The 17,393-nt window shown below is 44.7% G+C and overlaps 4 non-coding genes across 4 annotated transcripts; all 4 read right to left on the reverse strand.

Annotated features, from left to right (window-relative positions):
* Positions 1–2,608: 2,608 nt before the first annotated feature.
* TRNAS-ACU (transfer RNA serine (anticodon ACU)) lies at positions 2,609–2,680 on the reverse strand. Its single transcript has one exon. It is a non-coding gene; the product is annotated as a tRNA-Ser (tRNA).
* Positions 2,681–5,396: 2,716 nt separating this feature from the next.
* TRNAS-ACU (transfer RNA serine (anticodon ACU)) lies at positions 5,397–5,468 on the reverse strand. Its single transcript has one exon. It is a non-coding gene; the product is annotated as a tRNA-Ser (tRNA).
* A 7,788-nt stretch (positions 5,469–13,256) lies between these two features.
* Positions 13,257–13,328, reverse strand: TRNAC-GCA (transfer RNA cysteine (anticodon GCA)). The gene has a single exon. It is a non-coding gene; the product is annotated as a tRNA-Cys (tRNA).
* A 1,827-nt stretch (positions 13,329–15,155) lies between these two features.
* Positions 15,156–15,227, reverse strand: TRNAC-GCA (transfer RNA cysteine (anticodon GCA)). The gene has a single exon. It is a non-coding gene; the product is annotated as a tRNA-Cys (tRNA).
* Positions 15,228–17,393: the final 2,166 nt, after the last annotated feature.

Consider the following 17,393-nt stretch of genomic DNA (forward strand, 5'->3'; position numbering starts at 1 on the left):
AGTTATCCCTCCTTGTTCCTAGCCGTAATGTCGATTTAACTAAAACAAAAAGAATGATCAGTGCTGTTACAGGGGGAACTCGGTTTGAACCAAGGACCTCTCGATCTGCAATCGAATGCTCTACCACTTAACTATTCGCCCTTGTTAAAGGCCGTAATGTCGATTTAACTAAAATAAACGGAATGATCCGTGCTACTACAGGGAGAACTCGGGTTTGATACAAGGATCTCTCGATCTGCAGTCGAATGCTCTACCACTGAGCTATTCCCCCTTGTTCAGAGCCGTAATGTCGATTTAACTAAAATAAACGGAATGATCCGTGCTACTACAGGGGGAACTCGGGTTTGAACCAAAGACCTCTCGATCTCAGTCGAATGCTCTACCACTGAGCTATTCCCCTTTGTTCCTCGCCGTAATGTCGATTTAACTAAAATAAAGGGAATAATCCGTGCTGTTACAGGGGGAACTCGGGTTTGAACCAAGAACCTCTCACTCGTCAGTCGAATGCGAGCTATATCTCCTTGTGCCTAGCCGTAATGTCGTTTTAACTAAAATAAAAAGAATGATCAGTGCTGTTACAGGGGGAACTCGGTTTGAACCAAGGACCTCTCGATCTGCAATCGAATGCTCTACCACTTAACTATTCGCCATTGTTAAAGGCCGTAATGTCGATTTAACTAAAATAAACGGAATGATCCGTGCTACTACAGGGAGAACTCGGGTTTGATACAAGGACCTCTCGATCTGCAGTCGAATGCGAGTTATCCCTCCTTGTTCCTAGCCGTAATGTCGATTTAACTAAAATAAAAAGAATGATCAGTGCTGTTACAGGGGGAACTCGGTTTGAACCAAGGACCTCTCGATCTGCAATCGAATGCTCTACCACTTAACTATTCGCCCTTGTTAAAGGCCGTAATGTCGATTTAACTAAAATAAACGGAATGATCCGTGCTACTACAGGGAGAACTCGGGTTTGGTACAAGGATCTCTCGATCTGCAGTCGAATGCTCTACCACTGAGCTATTCCCCCTTGTTCAGAGCCGTAATGTCGATTTAACTAAAATAAACGGAATGATCCGTGCTACAACAGGGGGAACTCCGGTTTGAACCAAGGACCTTTCGATCTGCAGTCGAATGCGAGTTGTCCCTCCTTGTTCCTAGCCGTAATGTCGATTTAACTAAAATAATTGGAATGATCCGTGCTGTTACAGGGGGAACTCGGGTTTGAACCAAGAACCTCTCGACCTGCAGTCGAATGCGAGCTATATCTCCTTAATCCTAGCCGTAATGTCGATTTAACTAAAATAAAAAGAATGATCAGTGCTGTTACAGGGGGAACTCGGTTTGAACCAAGGACCTCACGATCTGCAATCGAATGCTCTACCACTTAACTATTCGCCCTTGTTAAAGGCCGTAATGTCGATTTAACTAAAATAAACGGAATGATCCGTGCGACTACAGGGAGAACTCGGGTTTGATACAAGGACCTCTCGATCTGCAGTCGAATGCTCTACCACTGAGCTATTCCCCCTTGTTCAGAGCCGTAATGTCGATTTAACTAAAATAAACGGAATGATCCGTGCTACTACAGGGGGAACTCCGGTTTGAAAGAAGGACCTCTCGATCTGCAGTCGAATGCTCTACCACTGAGCTATTCCCCCTTGTTAAAGGCCCCAAAGTCGTTTTAATTAAAATAAACGGAATGATCCGTGCTGTTACAGGGGGAACTCGGTTTGAGCCAAGGACCTCTCGATCTGCAGTCGAATGCTCTACCACTTAACTATTCCCCCTTGTTGAAGGCCGTAATGTCGATTTAACTAAAATAAACGGAATGATCCGTGCTATTACAGGGGGAACTCCGGTTTGAACCAAGGACCTTTCGATCTGCAGTCGAATGCTCTACCACTGAGCTATTCCCCCTTGTTCATAACCGTAATGTCGATTTAACTAAAATAAACGGAATGATCCGTGCTGTTACAGGGGGAACTCGGGTGTGAACCAAGGACTTCTCGATCTGCAGTCGAATGCTCTAACACTGAGCTAATCCCCCTTGTTAAAGGCCGTAATGTCGATTTAACTAAAATAAACGGAATGATCCGTGCTATTACAGGGGGAACTCGGGTTTGAACCAAAGACCTCTCGATCTCAGTCGAATGCTCTACCACTGAGCTATTCCCCTTTGTTCCTCGCCGTAATGTCGATTTAACTAAAATAAAGGGAATAATCCGTGCTGTTACAGGGGGAACTCGGGTTTGAACCAAGAACCTCTCACTCGTCAGTCGAATGCGAGCTATATCTCCTTGTGCCTAGCCGTAATGTCGATTTAACTAAAATAAAAAGAATGATCAGTGCTGTTACAGGGGGAACTCGGTTTGAACCAAGGACCTCTCGATCTGCAATCGAATGCTCTACCACTTAACTATTCGCCATTGTTAAAGGCCGTAATGTCGATTTAACTAAAATAATTGGAATGATCCGTGCTGTTACAGGGGGAACTCGGGTTTGAACCAAGAACCTCTCGATCTGCAGTCGAATGCGAGATATATCTCCTTGTTCCTAGCCGTAATGTCGATTTAACTAAAATAAAAAGAATGATCAGTGCTGTTACAGGGGGAACTCGAGTTTGAACCAAGGACCTCTCGATCAGTAGTCGAATGCTCTACCACTGAGCTATCCCCCTTGTTCATAGCCAAAATGTCGATTTAAATAAAATAAACGGAATGATCCGTGCTGTTACAGGGAGAACTCGGGTTTGAACCAAGGACCTTTCGATCTGCAGTCGAATGCGAGTTATCCCTCCTTGTTCCTAGCCGTAATGTCGATTTAACTAAAACAAAAAGAATGATCAGTGCTGTTACAGGGGGAACTCGGTTTGAACCAAGGACCTCTCGATCTGCAATCGAATGCTCTACCACTTAACTATTCGCCCTTGTTAAAGGCCGTAATGTCGATTTAACTAAAATAAACGGAATGATCCGTGCTACTACAGGGAGAACTCGGGTTTGATACAAGGATCTCTCGATCTGCAGTCGAATGCTCTACCACTGAGCTATTCCCCCTTGTTCAGAGCCGTAATGTCGATTTAACTAAAATAAACGGAATGATCCGTGCTACTACAGGGGGAACTCGGGTTTGAACCAAAGACCTCTCGATCTCAGTCGAATGCTCTACCACTGAGCTATTCCCCTTTGTTCCTCGCCGTAATGTCGATTTAACTAAAATAAAGGGAATAATCCGTGCTGTTACAGGGGGAACTCGGGTTTGAACCAAGAACCTCTCACTCGTCAGTCGAATGCGAGCTATATCTCCTTGTGCCTAGCCGTAATGTCGTTTTAACTAAAATAAAAAGAATGATCAGTGCTGTTACAGGGGGAACTCGGTTTGAACCAAGGACCTCTCGATCTGCAATCGAATGCTCTACCACTTAACTATTCGCCATTGTTAAAGGCCGTAATGTCGATTTAACTAAAATAAACGGAATGATCCGTGCTACTACAGGGAGAACTCGGGTTTGATACAAGGACCTCTCGATCTGCAGTCGAATGCGAGTTATCCCTCCTTGTTCCTAGCCGTAATGTCGATTTAACTAAAATAAAAAGAATGATCAGTGCTGTTACAGGGGGAACTCGGTTTGAACCAAGGACCTCTCGATCTGCAATCGAATGCTCTACCACTTAACTATTCGCCCTTGTTAAAGGCCGTAATGTCGATTTAACTAAAATAAACGGAATGATCCGTGCTACTACAGGGAGAACTCGGGTTTGGTACAAGGATCTCTCGATCTGCAGTCGAATGCTCTACCACTGAGCTATTCCCCCTTGTTCAGAGCCGTAATGTCGATTTAACTAAAATAAACGGAATGATCCGTGCTACAACAGGGGGAACTCCGGTTTGAACCAAGGACCTTTCGATCTGCAGTCGAATGCGAGTTGTCCCTCCTTGTTCCTAGCCGTAATGTCGATTTAACTAAAATAATTGGAATGATCCGTGCTGTTACAGGGGGAACTCGGGTTTGAACCAAGAACCTCTCGACCTGCAGTCGAATGCGAGCTATATCTCCTTAATCCTAGCCGTAATGTCGATTTAACTAAAATAAAAAGAATGATCAGTGCTGTTACAGGGGGAACTCGGTTTGAACCAAGGACCTCACGATCTGCAATCGAATGCTCTACCACTTAACTATTCGCCCTTGTTAAAGGCCGTAATGTCGATTTAACTAAAATAAACGGAATGATCCGTGCGACTACAGGGAGAACTCGGGTTTGATACAAGGACCTCTCGATCTGCAGTCGAATGCTCTACCACTGAGCTATTCCCCCTTGTTCAGAGCCGTAATGTCGATTTAACTAAAATAAACGGAATGATCCGTGCTACTACAGGGGGAACTCCGGTTTGAAAGAAGGACCTCTCGATCTGCAGTCGAATGCTCTACCACTGAGCTATTCCCCCTTGTTAAAGGCCCCAAAGTCGTTTTAATTAAAATAAACGGAATGATCCGTGCTGTTACAGGGGGAACTCGGTTTGAGCCAAGGACCTCTCGATCTGCAGTCGAATGCTCTACCACTTAACTATTCCCCCTTGTTGAAGGCCGTAATGTCGATTTAACTAAAATAAACGGAATGATCCGTGCTATTACAGGGGGAACTCCGGTTTGAACCAAGGACCTTTCGATCTGCAGTCGAATGCTCTACCACTGAGCTATTCCCCCTTGTTCATAACCGTAATGTCGATTTAACTAAAATAAACGGAATGATCCGTGCTGTTACAGGGGGAACTCGGGTGTGAACCAAGGACTTCTCGATCTGCAGTCGAATGCTCTAACACTGAGCTAATCCCCCTTGTTAAAGGCCGTAATGTCGATTTAACTAAAATAAACGGAATGATCCGTGCTATTACAGGGGGAACTCGGGTTTGAACCAAAGACCTCTCGATCTCAGTCGAATGCTCTACCACTGAGCTATTCCCCTTTGTTCCTCGCCGTAATGTCGATTTAACTAAAATAAAGGGAATAATCCGTGCTGTTACAGGGGGAACTCGGGTTTGAACCAAGAACCTCTCACTCGTCAGTCGAATGCGAGCTATATCTCCTTGTGCCTAGCCGTAATGTCGATTTAACTAAAATAAAAAGAATGATCAGTGCTGTTACAGGGGGAACTCGGTTTGAACCAAGGACCTCTCGATCTGCAATCGAATGCTCTACCACTTAACTATTCGCCATTGTTAAAGGCCGTAATGTCGATTTAACTAAAATAATTGGAATGATCCGTGCTGTTACAGGGGGAACTCGGGTTTGAACCAAGAACCTCTCGATCTGCAGTCGAATGCGAGATATATCTCCTTGTTCCTAGCCGTAATGTCGATTTAACTAAAATAAAAAGAATGATCAGTGCTGTTACAGGGGGAACTCGAGTTTGAACCAAGGACCTCTCGATCAGTAGTCGAATGCTCTACCACTGAGCTATCCCCCTTGTTCATAGCCAAAATGTCGATTTAAATAAAATAAACGGAATGATCCGTGCTGTTACAGGGGGAACTCGGGTTTGAACCAAGGACCTTTCGATCTGCAGTCGAATGCGAGTTATCCCTCCTTGTTCCTAGCCTTAATGTCGATTTAACTAAAACAAAAAGAATGATCAGTGCTGTTACAGGGGGAACTCGGTTTGAACCAAGGACCTCTCGATCTGCAATCGAATGCTCTACCACTTAACTATTCGCCCTTGTTAAAGGCCGTAATGTCGATTTAACTAAAATAAACGGAATGATCCGTGCTACTACAGGGAGAACTCGGGTTTGATACAAGGATCTCTCGATCTGCAGTCGAATGCTCTACCACTGAGCTATTCCCCCTTGTTCAGAGCCGTAATGTCGATTTAACTAAAATAAACGGAATGATCCGTGCTACTACAGGGGGAACTCGGGTTTGAACCAAAGACCTCTCGATCTCAGTCGAATGCTCTACCACTGAGCTATTCCCCTTTGTTCCTCGCCGTAATGTCGATTTAACTAAAATAAAGGGAATAATCCGTGCTGTTACAGGGGGAACTCGGGTTTGAACCAAGAACCTCTCACTCGTCAGTCGAATGCGAGCTATATCTCCTTGTGCCTAGCCGTAATGTCGTTTTAACTAAAATAAAAAGAATGATCAGTGCTGTTACAGGGGGAACTCGGTTTGAACCAAGGACCTCTCGATCTGCAATCGAATGCTCTACCACTTAACTATTCGCCATTGTTAAAGGCCGTAATGTCGATTTAACTAAAATAAACGGAATGATCCGTGCTACTACAGGGAGAACTCGGGTTTGATACAAGGACCTCTCGATCTGCAGTCGAATGCGAGTTATCCCTCCTTGTTCCTAGCCGTAATGTCGATTTAACTAAAATAAAAAGAATGATCAGTGCTGTTACAGGGGGAACTCGGTTTGAACCAAGGACCTCTCGATCTGCAATCGAATACTCTACCACTTAACTATTCGCCCTTGTTAAAGGCCGTAATGTCGATTTAACTAAAATAAACGGAATGATCCGTGCTACTACAGGGAGAACTCGGGTTTGGTACAAGGATCTCTCGATCTGCAGTCGAATGCTCTACCACTGAGCTATTCCCCCTTGTTCAGAGCCGTAATGTCGATTTAACTAAAATAAACGGAATGATCCGTGCTACAACAGGGGGAACTCCGGTTTGAACCAAGGACCTTTCGATCTGCAGTCGAATGCGAGTTGTCCCTCCTTGTTCCTAGCCGTAATGTCGATTTAACTAAAATAATTGGAATGATCCGTGCTGTTACAGGGGGAACTCGGGTTTGAACCAAGAACCTCTCGACCTGCAGTCGAATGCGAGCTATATCTCCTTAATCCTAGCCGTAATGTCGATTTAACTAAAATAAAAAGAATGATCAGTGCTGTTACAGGGGGAACTCGGTTTGAACCAAGGACCTCACGATCTGCAATCGAATGCTCTACCACTTAACTATTCGCCCTTGTTAAAGGCCGTAATGTCGATTTAACTAAAATAAACGGAATGATCCGTGCTACTACAGGGAGAACTCGGGTTTGATACAAGGCCCTCTCGATCTGCAGTCGAATGCGAGTTATCCCTCCTTGTTCCTAGCCGTAATGTCGATTTAACTAAAATAAAAAGAATGATCAGTGCTGTTACAGGGGGAACTCAGTTTGAACCAAGGACCTCTCGATCTGCAATCGAATGCTCTACCACTTAACTATTCGCCCTTGTTAAAGGCCGTAATGTCGATTTAACTAAAATAAACGGAATGATCCGTGCTACTACAGGGAGAACTCGGGTTTGGTACAAGGATCTCTCGATCTGCAGTCGAATGCTCTACCACTGAGCTATTCCCCCTTGTTCAGAGCCGTAATGTCGATTTAACTAAAATAAACGGAATGATCCGTGCTACAACAGGGGGAACTCCGGTTTGAACCAAGGACCTTTCGATCTGCAGTCGAATGCGAGTTGTCCCTCCTTGTTCCTAGCCGTAATGTCGATTTAACTAAAATAATTGGAATGATCCGTGCTGTTACAGGGGGAACTCGGGTTTGAACCAAGAACCTCTCGACCTGCAGTCGAATGCGAGCTATATCTCCTTAATCCTAGCCGTAATGTCGATTTAACTAAAATAAAAAGAATGATCAGTGCTGTTACAGGGGGAACTCGGTTTGAACCAAGGACCTCACGATCTGCAATCGAATGCTCTACCACTTAACTATTCGCCCTTGTTAAAGGCCGTAATGTCGATTTAACTAAAATAAACGGAATGATCCGTGCTACTACAGGGAGAACTCGGGTTTGATACAAGGCCCTCTCGATCTGCAGTCGAATGCGAGTTATCCCTCCTTGTTCCTAGCCGTAATGTCGATTTAACTAAAATAAAAAGAATGATCAGTGCTGTTACAGGGGGAACTCAGTTTGAACCAAGGACCTCTCGATCTGCAATCGAATGCTCTACCACTTAACTATTCGCCCTTGTTAAAGGCCGTAATGTCGATTTAACTAAAATAAACGGAATGATCCGTGCTACTACAGGGAGAACTCGGGTTTGGTACAAGGATCTCTCGATCTGCAGTCGAATGCTCTACCACTGAGCTATTCCCCCTTGTTCAGAGCCGTAATGTCGATTTAACTAAAATAAACGGAATGATCCGTGCTACAACAGGGGGAACTCCGGTTTGAACCAAGGACCTTTCGATCTGCAGTCGAATGCGAGTTGTCCCTCCTTGTTCCTAGCCGTAATGTCGATTTAACTAAAATAATTGGAATGATCCGTGCTGTTACAGGGGGAACTCGGGTTTGAACCAAGAACCTCTCGACCTGCAGTCGAATGCGAGCTATATCTCCTTAATCCTAGCCGTAATGTCGATTTAACTAAAATAAAAAGAATGATCAGTGCTGTTACAGGGGGAACTCGGTTTGAACCAAGGACCTCACGATCTGCAATCGAATGCTCTACCACTTAACTATTCGCCCTTGTTAAAGGCCGTAATGTCGATTTAACTAAAATAAACGGAATGATCCGTGCTACTACAGGGAGAACTCGGGTTTGATACAAGGACCTCTCGATCTGCAGTCGAATGCTCTACCACTGAGCTATTCCCCCTTGTTCAGAGCCGTAATGTCGATTTAACTAAAATAAACGGAATGATCCGTGCTACTACAGGGGGAACTCCGGTTTGAAAGAAGGACCTCTCGATCTGCAGTCGAATGCTCTACCACTGAGCTATTCCCCCTTGTTAAAGGCCCCAAAGTCGTTTTAACTAAAATAAACGGAATGATCCGTGCTGTTACAGGGGGAACTCGGTTTGAGCCAAGGACCTCTCGATCTGCAGTCGAATGCTCTACCACTTAACTATTCCCCCTTGTTGAAGGCCGTAATGTCGATTTAACTAAAATAAACGGAATGATCCGTGCTATTACAGGGGGAACTCCGGTTTGAACCAAGGACCTTTCGATCTGCAGTCGAATGCTCTACCACTGAGCTATTCCCCCTTGTTCATAACCGTAATGTCGATTTAACTAAAATAAACGGAATGATCCGTGCTGTTACAGGGGGAACTCGGGTGTGAACCAAGGACTTCTCGATCTGCAGTCGAATGCTCTAACACTGAGCTAATCCCCCTTGTTAAAGGCCGTAATGTCGATTTAACTAAAATAAACGGAATGATCCGTGCTATTACAGGGGGAACTCGGGTTTGAACCAAAGACCTCTCGATCTCAGTCGAATGCTCTACCACTGAGCTATTCCCCTTTGTTCCTCGCCGTAATGTCGATTTAACTAAAATAAAGGGAATAATCCGTGCTGTTACAGGGGGAACTCGGGTTTGAACCAAGAACCTCTCACTCGTCAGTCGAATGCGAGCTATATCTCCTTGTGCCTAGCCGTAATGGCGATTTAACTAAAATAAAAAGAATGATCAGTGCTGTTACAGGGGGAACTCGGTTTGAACCAAGGACCTCTCGATCTGCAATCGAATGCTCTACCACTTAACTATTCGCCATTGTTAAAGGCCGTAATGTCGATTTAACTAAAATAAACGGAATGATCCGTGCTGTTACAGGGGGAACTCGGGTTTGAACCAAGGACCTTTCGATCTGCAGTCGAATGCGAGTTATCCCTCCTTGTTCCTAGCCGTAATGTCGATTTAACTAAAACAAAAAGAATGATCAGTGCTGTTACAGGGGGAACTCGGTTTGAACCAAGGACCTCTCGATCTGCAATCGAATGCTCTACCACTTAACTATTCGCCCTTGTTAAAGGCCGTAATGTCGATTTAACTAAAATAAACGGAATGATCCGTGCTACTACAGGGAGAACTCGGGTTTGATACAAGGATCTCTCGATCTGCAGTCGAATGCTCTACCACTGAGCTATTCCCCCTTGTTCAGAGCCGTAATGTCGATTTAACTAAAATAAACGGAATGATCCGTGCTACTACAGGGGGAACTCGGGTTTGAACCAAAGACCTCTCGATCTCAGTCGAATGCTCTACCACTGAGCTATTCCCCTTTGTTCCTCGCCGTAATGTCGATTTAACTAAAATAAAGGGAATAATCCGTGCTGTTACAGGGGGAACTCGGGTTTGAACCAAGAACCTCTCACTCGTCAGTCGAATGCGAGCTATATCTCCTTGTGCCTAGCCGTAATGTCGATTTAACTAAAATAAAAAGAATGATCAGTGCTGTTACAGGGGGAACTCGGTTTGAACCAAGGACCTCTCGATCTGCAATCGAATGCTCTACCACTTAACTATTCGCCATTGTTAAAGGCCGTAATGTCGATTTAACTAAAATAAACGGAATGATCCGTGCTACTACAGGGAGAACTCGGGTTTGATACAAGGACCTCTCGATCTGCAGTCGAATGCGAGTTATCCCTCCTTGTTCCTAGCCGTAATGTCGATTTAACTAAAACAAAAAGAATGATCAGTGCTGTTACAGGGGGAACTCGGTTTGAACCAAGGACCTCTCGATCTGCAATCGAATGCTCTACCACTTAACTATTCGCCCTTGTTAAAGGCCGAAATGTCGATTTAACTAAAATAAACGGAATGATCCGTGCTACTACAGGGAGAACTCGGGTTCGATAAAGGATCTCTCGATCTGCAGTCGAATGCTCTACCGCTGAGCTATTCCCCCTTGTTCAGAGCCGTAATGTCGATTTAACTAAAATAAACGGAATGATCCGTGCTACTACAGGGGGAACTCCGGTTTGAACCAAGGACCTTTCGATCTGCAGTCGAATGCGAGTTGTCCCTCCTTGTTCCTAGCCGTAATGTCGATTTAACTAAAATAATTGGAATGATCCGTGCTGTTACAGGGGGAACTCGGGTATGAACCAAGAACCTCTCGACCTGCAGTCGAATGCGAGCTATATCTCCTTGTTCCTAGCCGTAATGTCGATTTAACTAAAATAAAAAGAATGATCCGTGCTATTACAGGGGGAACTCCGGTTTGAACCAAGGACCTTTCGATCTGCAGTCGAATGCTCTACCACTGAGCTATTCCCCCTTGTTCATAACCGTAATGTCGATTTAACTAAAATAAACGGAATGATCCGTGCTATTACAGGGGGAACTCGGGTTTGAACCAAAGACCTCTCGATCTCAGTCGAATGCTCTACCACTGAGCTATTCCCCTTTGTTCCTCGCCGTAATGTCGATTTAACTAAAATAAAGGGAATAATCCGTGCTGTTACAGGGGGAACTCGGGTTTAAACCAAGAACCTCTCGATCTGCAATCGAATGCGAGCTATATCTCCTTGTGCCTAGCCGTAATGTCGATTTAACTAAAATAAAAAGAATGATCAGTGCTTTTACAGGGGGAACTCGGTTTGAACCAAGGACCTCTCGATCTGCAATCGAATGCTCTACCACTTAACTATTCGCCATTGTTAAAGGCCGTAATGTCGATTTAACTAAAATAAACGGAATGATCCGTGCTACTACAGGGAGAACTCGGGTTTGATACAAGGACCTCTCGATCTGCAGTCGAATGCGAGAATCCCTTCGTAGGCAAAAGCTTAGATTATTATTATTATTATTATCCCTCCTTGTTCCTAGCCGTAATGTCGATTTAACTAAAACAAAAAGAATGATCAGTGCTGTTACAGGGGGAACTCGGGTGTGAACCAAGGACTTCTCGATCTGCAGTCGAATGCTCTAACACTGAGCTAATCCCCCTTATTAAAGGCCGTAATGTCGATTTAACTAAAATAAACGGAATGATCCGTGCTATTACAGGGGGAACTCGGGTTTGAACCAAAGACCTCTCGATCTCAGTCGAATGCTCTACCACTGAGCTATTCCCCTTTGTTCCTCGCCGTAATGTCGATTTAACTAAAATAAAGGGAATAATCCGTGCTGTTACAGGGGGAACTCGGGTTTGAACCAAGAACCTCTCACTCGTCAGTCGAATGCGAGCTATATCTCCTTGTGCCTAGCCGTAATGTCGATTTAACTAAAATAAAAAGAATGATCAGTGCTGTTACAGGGGGAACTCGGTTTGAACCAAGGACCTCTCGATCTGCAATCGAATGCTCTACCACTTAACTATTCGCCATTGTTAAAGGCCGTAATGTCGATTTAACTAAAATAAACGGAATGATCCGTGCTACTACAGGGAGAACTCGGGTTTGATACAAGGACCTCTCGATCTGCAGTCGAATGCGAGTTATCCCTCCTTGTTCCTAGCCGTAATGTCGATTTAACTAAAACAAAAAGAATGATCAGTGCTGTTACAGGGGGAACTCGGTTTGAACCAAGGACCTCTCGATCTGCAATCGAATGCTCTACCACTTAACTATTCGCCCTTGTTAAAGGCCGAAATGTCGATTTAACTAAAATAAACGGAATGATCCGTGCTACTACAGGGAGAACTCGGGTTTGGTACAAGGATCTCTCGATCTGCAGTCGAATGCACTACCACTGAGCTATTCCCCCTTGTTCAGAGCCGTAATGTCGATTTAACTAAATAAACGGAATGATCCGTGCTACTACAGGGGGAACTCCGGTTTGAACCAAGGACCTTTCGATCTGCAGTCGAATGCGAGTTGTCCCTCCTTGTTCCTAGCCGTAATGTCGATTTAACTAAAATAATTGGAATGATCCGTGCTGTTACAGGGGGAACTCGGGTTTGAACCAAGAACCTCTCGACCTGCAGTCGAATGCGAGCTATATCTCCTTGTTCCTAGCCGTAATGTCGATTTAACTAAAATAAAAAGAATGATCAGCGCTGTTACAGGGGGAACTCGGTTTGAGCCAAGGACCTCACGATCTGCAATCGAATGCTCTACCACTTAACTATTCGCCCTTGTTAAAGGCCGTAATGTCGATTTAACTAAAATAAACGGAATGATCCGTGCTACTACAGGGAGAACTCGGGTTTGATACAAGGACCTCTCGATCTGCAGTCGAATGCTCTACCACTGAGCTATTCCCCCTTGTTCAGAGCCGTAATGTCGATTTAACTAAAATAAACGGAATGATCCGTGCTACTACAGGGGGAACTCCGGTTTGAAAGAAGGACCTCTCGATCTGCAGTCGAATGCTCTACCACTGAGCTATTCCCCCTTGTTAAAGGCCCCAAAGTCGTTTTAACTAAAATAAACGGAATGATCCGTGCTGTTACAGGGGGAACTCGGGTTTGAACCAAGGATCTCTCGATCTGCAGTCGAATGCGAGTTATCCCTCCTTGTTCCTAGCCGTAATGTCGATTTAACTAAAATAAACGGAATGATCCGTGCTGTTACAGGGGGAACTCGGGTTTGAACCAAGGATCTCTCGATCTGCAGTCGAATGCTCTACCACTGAGCTATTCCCCCTTGTTCAGAGCCGTAATGTCGATTTAACTAAAATAAACGGAATGATCCGTGCTGTTACAGGGGGAACTCGGTTTGAGCCAAGGACCTCTCGATCTGCAGTCGAATGCTCTACCACTTAACTATTCCCCCTTGTTAAAGGCCGTAATGTCGATTTAACTAAAATAAACGGAATGATCCGTGCTATTACAGGGGGAACTCCGGTTTGAACCAAGGACCTTTCGATCTGCAGTCGAATGCTCTACCACTGAGCTATTCCCCCTTGTTCATAACCGTAATGTCGATTTAACTAAAATAAACGGAATGATCCGTGCTATTACAGGGGGAACTCGGGTTTGAACCAAAGACCTCTCGATCTCAGTCGAATGCTCTACCACTGAGCTATTCCCCTTTGTTCCTCGCCGTAATGTCGATTTAACTAAAATAAAGGGAATAATCCGTGCTGTTACAGGGGGAACTCGGGTTTAAACCAAGAACCTCTCGATCTGCAATCGAATGCGAGCTATATCTCCTTGTGCCTAGCCGTAATGTCGATTTAACTAAAATAAAAAGAATGATCAGTGCTTTTACAGGGGGAACTCGGTTTGAACCAAGGACCTCTCGATCTGCAATCGAATGCTCTACCACTTAACTATTCGCCATTGTTAAAGGCCGTAATGTCGATTTAACTAAAATAAACGGAATGATCCGTGCTACTACAGGGAGAACTCGGGTGTGATACAAGGACCTCTCGATCTGCAGTCGAATGCGAGTTATCCCTCCTTGTTCCTAGCCGTAATGTCGATTTAACTAAAATAAAAAGAATGATCAGTGCTGTTACAGGGGGAACTCGGTTTGAACCAAGGACCTCTCGATCTGCAATCGAATGCTCTACCACTTAACTATTCGCCCTTGTTAAAGGCCGTAATGTCGATTTAACTAAAATAAACGGAATGATCCGTGCTACTACAGGGAGAACTCGGGTTTGGTACAAGGATCTCTCGATCTGCAGTCGAATGCACTACCACTGAGCTATTCCCCCTTGTTCAGAGCCGTAATGTCGATTTAACTAAATAAACGGAATGATCCGTGCTACTACAGGGGGAACTCCGGTTTGAACCAAGGACCTTTCGATCTGCAGTCGAATGCGAGTTGTCCCTCCTTGTTCCTAGCCGTAATGTCGATTTAACTAAAATAATTGGAATGATCCGTGCTGTTACAGGGGGAACTCGGGTTTGAACCAAGAACCTCTCGACCTGCAGTCGAATGCGAGCTATATCTCCTTGTTCCTAGCCGTAATGTCGATTTAACTAAAATAAAAAGAATGATCAGCGCTGTTACAGGGGGAACTCGGTTTGAGCCAAGGACCTCACGATCTGCAATCGAATGCTCTACCACTTAACTATTCGCCCTTGTTAAAGGCCGTAATGTCGATTTAACTAAAATAAACGGAATGATCCGTGCTACTACAGGGAGAACTCGGGTTTGATACAAGGACCTCTCGATCTGCAGTCGAATGCTCTACCACTGAGCTATTCCCCCTTGTTCAGAGCCGTAATGTCGATTTAACTAAAATAAACGGAATGATCCGTGCTACTACAGGGGGAACTCCGGTTTGAAAGAAGGACCTCTCGATCTGCAGTCGAATGCTCTACCACTGAGCTATTCCCCCTTGTTAAAGGCCCCAAAGTCGTTTTAACTAAAATAAACGGAATGATCCGTGCTGTTACAGGGGGAACTCGGGTTTGAACCAAGGATCTCTCGATCTGCAGTCGAATGCGAGTTATCCCTCCTTGTTCCTAGCCGTAATGTCGATTTAACTAAAATAAACGGAATGATCCGTGCTGTTACAGGGGGAACTCGGGTTTGAACCAAGGATCTCTCGATCTGCAGTCGAATGCTCTACCACTGAGCTATTCCCCCTTGTTCAGAGCCGTAATGTCGATTTAACTAAAATAAACGGAATGATCCGTGCTGTTACAGGGGGAACTCGGTTTGAGCCAAGGACCTCTCGATCTGCAGTCGAATGCTCTACCACTTAACTATTCCCCCTTGTTAAAGGCCGTAATGTCGATTTAACTAAAATAAACGGAATGATCCGTGCTATTACAGGGGGAACTCCGGTTTGAACCAAGGACCTTTCGATCTGCAGTCGAATGCTCTACCACTGAGCTATTCCCCCTTGTTCATAACCGTAATGTCGATTTAACGAAAATAAACGGAATGATCCGTGCTGTTACAGGGGGAACTCGGGTGTGAACCAAGGACCTCTCGATCTGCAGTCGAATGCTCTAACACTGAGCTAATCCCCCTTGTTAAAGGCCGTAATGTCGATTTAACTAAAATAAACGGAATTATCCGTGCTATTACAGGGGGAACTCGGGTTTGAACCAAAGACCTCCCGATCTCAGTCGAATGCTCTACCACTGAGCTATTCCCCTTTGTTCCTCGCCGTAATGTCGATTTAACTAAAATAAAGGGAATAATCCGTGCTGTTACAGGGGGAACTCGGGTTTGAACCAAGAACCTCTCGATCTGCAGTCGAATGCGAGCTATATCTCCTTGTGCCTAGCCGTAATGTCGATTTAACTAAAATAAAAAGAATGATCAGTGCTGTTACAGGGGGAACTCGGTTTGAACCAAGGACCTCTCGATCTGCAATCGAATGCTCTACCACTTAACTATTCGCCCTTGTTAAAGGCCGTAATGTCGATTTAACTAAAATAAACGGAATGATCCGTGCTACTACAGGGAGAACTCGGGTTTGATACAAGGACCTCTCGATCTGCAGTCGAATGCGAGTTATCCCTCCTTGTTCCTAGCCGTAATGTCGATTTAACTAAAACAAAAAGAATGATCAGTGCTGTTACAGGGGGAACTCGGTTTGAACCAAGGACCTCTCGATCTGCAATCGAATGCTCTACCACTTAACTATTAGCCCTTGTTAAAGGCCGTAATGTCGATTTAACTAAAATAAACGGAATTATCCGTGCTATTACAGGGGGAACTCGGGTTTGAACCAAAGACCTCCCGATCTCAGTCGAATGCTCTACCACTGAGCTATTCCCCTTTGTTCCTCGCCGTAATGTCGATTTAACTAAAATAAAGGGAATAATCCGTGCTGTTACAGGGGGAACTCGGGTTTGAACCAAGAACCTCTCGATCTGCAGTCGAATGCGAGCTATATCTCCTTGTGCCTAGCCGTAATGTCGATTTAACTAAAATAAAAAGAATGATCAGTGCTGTTACAGGGGGAACTCGGTTTGAACCAAGGACCTCTCGATCTGCAATCGAATGCTCTACCACTTAACTATTCGCCCTTGTTAAAGGCCGTAATGTCGATTTAACTAAAATAAACGGAATGATCCGTGCTACTACAGGGAGAACTCGGGTTTGATACAAGGACCTCTCGATCTGCAGTCGAATGCGAGTTATCCCTCCTTGTTCCTAGCCGTAATGTCGATTTAACTAAAACAAAAAGAATGATCAGTGCTGTTACAGGGGGAACTCGGGTTGAACCAAGGACCTCTCGATCTGCAATCGAATGCTCTACCACTTAACTATTCGCCCTTGTTAAAGGCCGTAATGTCGATTTAACTAAAATAAACGGAATGATCCGTGCTACTACAGGGAGAACTCGGGTTTGATACAAGGATCTCTCGATCTGCAGTCGAATGCTCTACCACTGAGCTATTCCCCCTTGTTCAGAGCCGTAATGTCGATTTAACTAAAATAAACGGAATGATCCGTGCTACTACAGGGGGAACTCCGGTTTGAACCAAGGACCTTTCGATCTGCAGTCGAATGCGAGTTGTCCCTCCTTGTTCCTAGCCGTAATGTCGATTTAACTAAAATAATTGGAATGATCCGTGCTGTTACAGGGGGAACTCGGGTTTGAACCAAGAACCTCTCGAATTGCAGTCGAATGCGAGCTATATCTCCTTGTTCCTAGCCGTAATGTCGATTTAACTAAAATAAAAAGAATGATCCGTGCTATTACAGGGGAACTCCGGTTTGAACCAAGGACCTTTCGATCTGCAGTCGAATGCTCTACCACTGAGCTATTCCCCCTTGTTCATAACCGTAATG

The sequence above is a fragment of the Phalangium opilio genome, unplaced genomic scaffold (assembly GCF_054372755.1).
Source record: "Phalangium opilio isolate 3A_F unplaced genomic scaffold, DU_Popi_V2 ptg000523l_1, whole genome shotgun sequence".
Lineage (NCBI taxonomy): Eukaryota > Metazoa > Arthropoda > Arachnida > Opiliones > Phalangiidae > Phalangium > Phalangium opilio.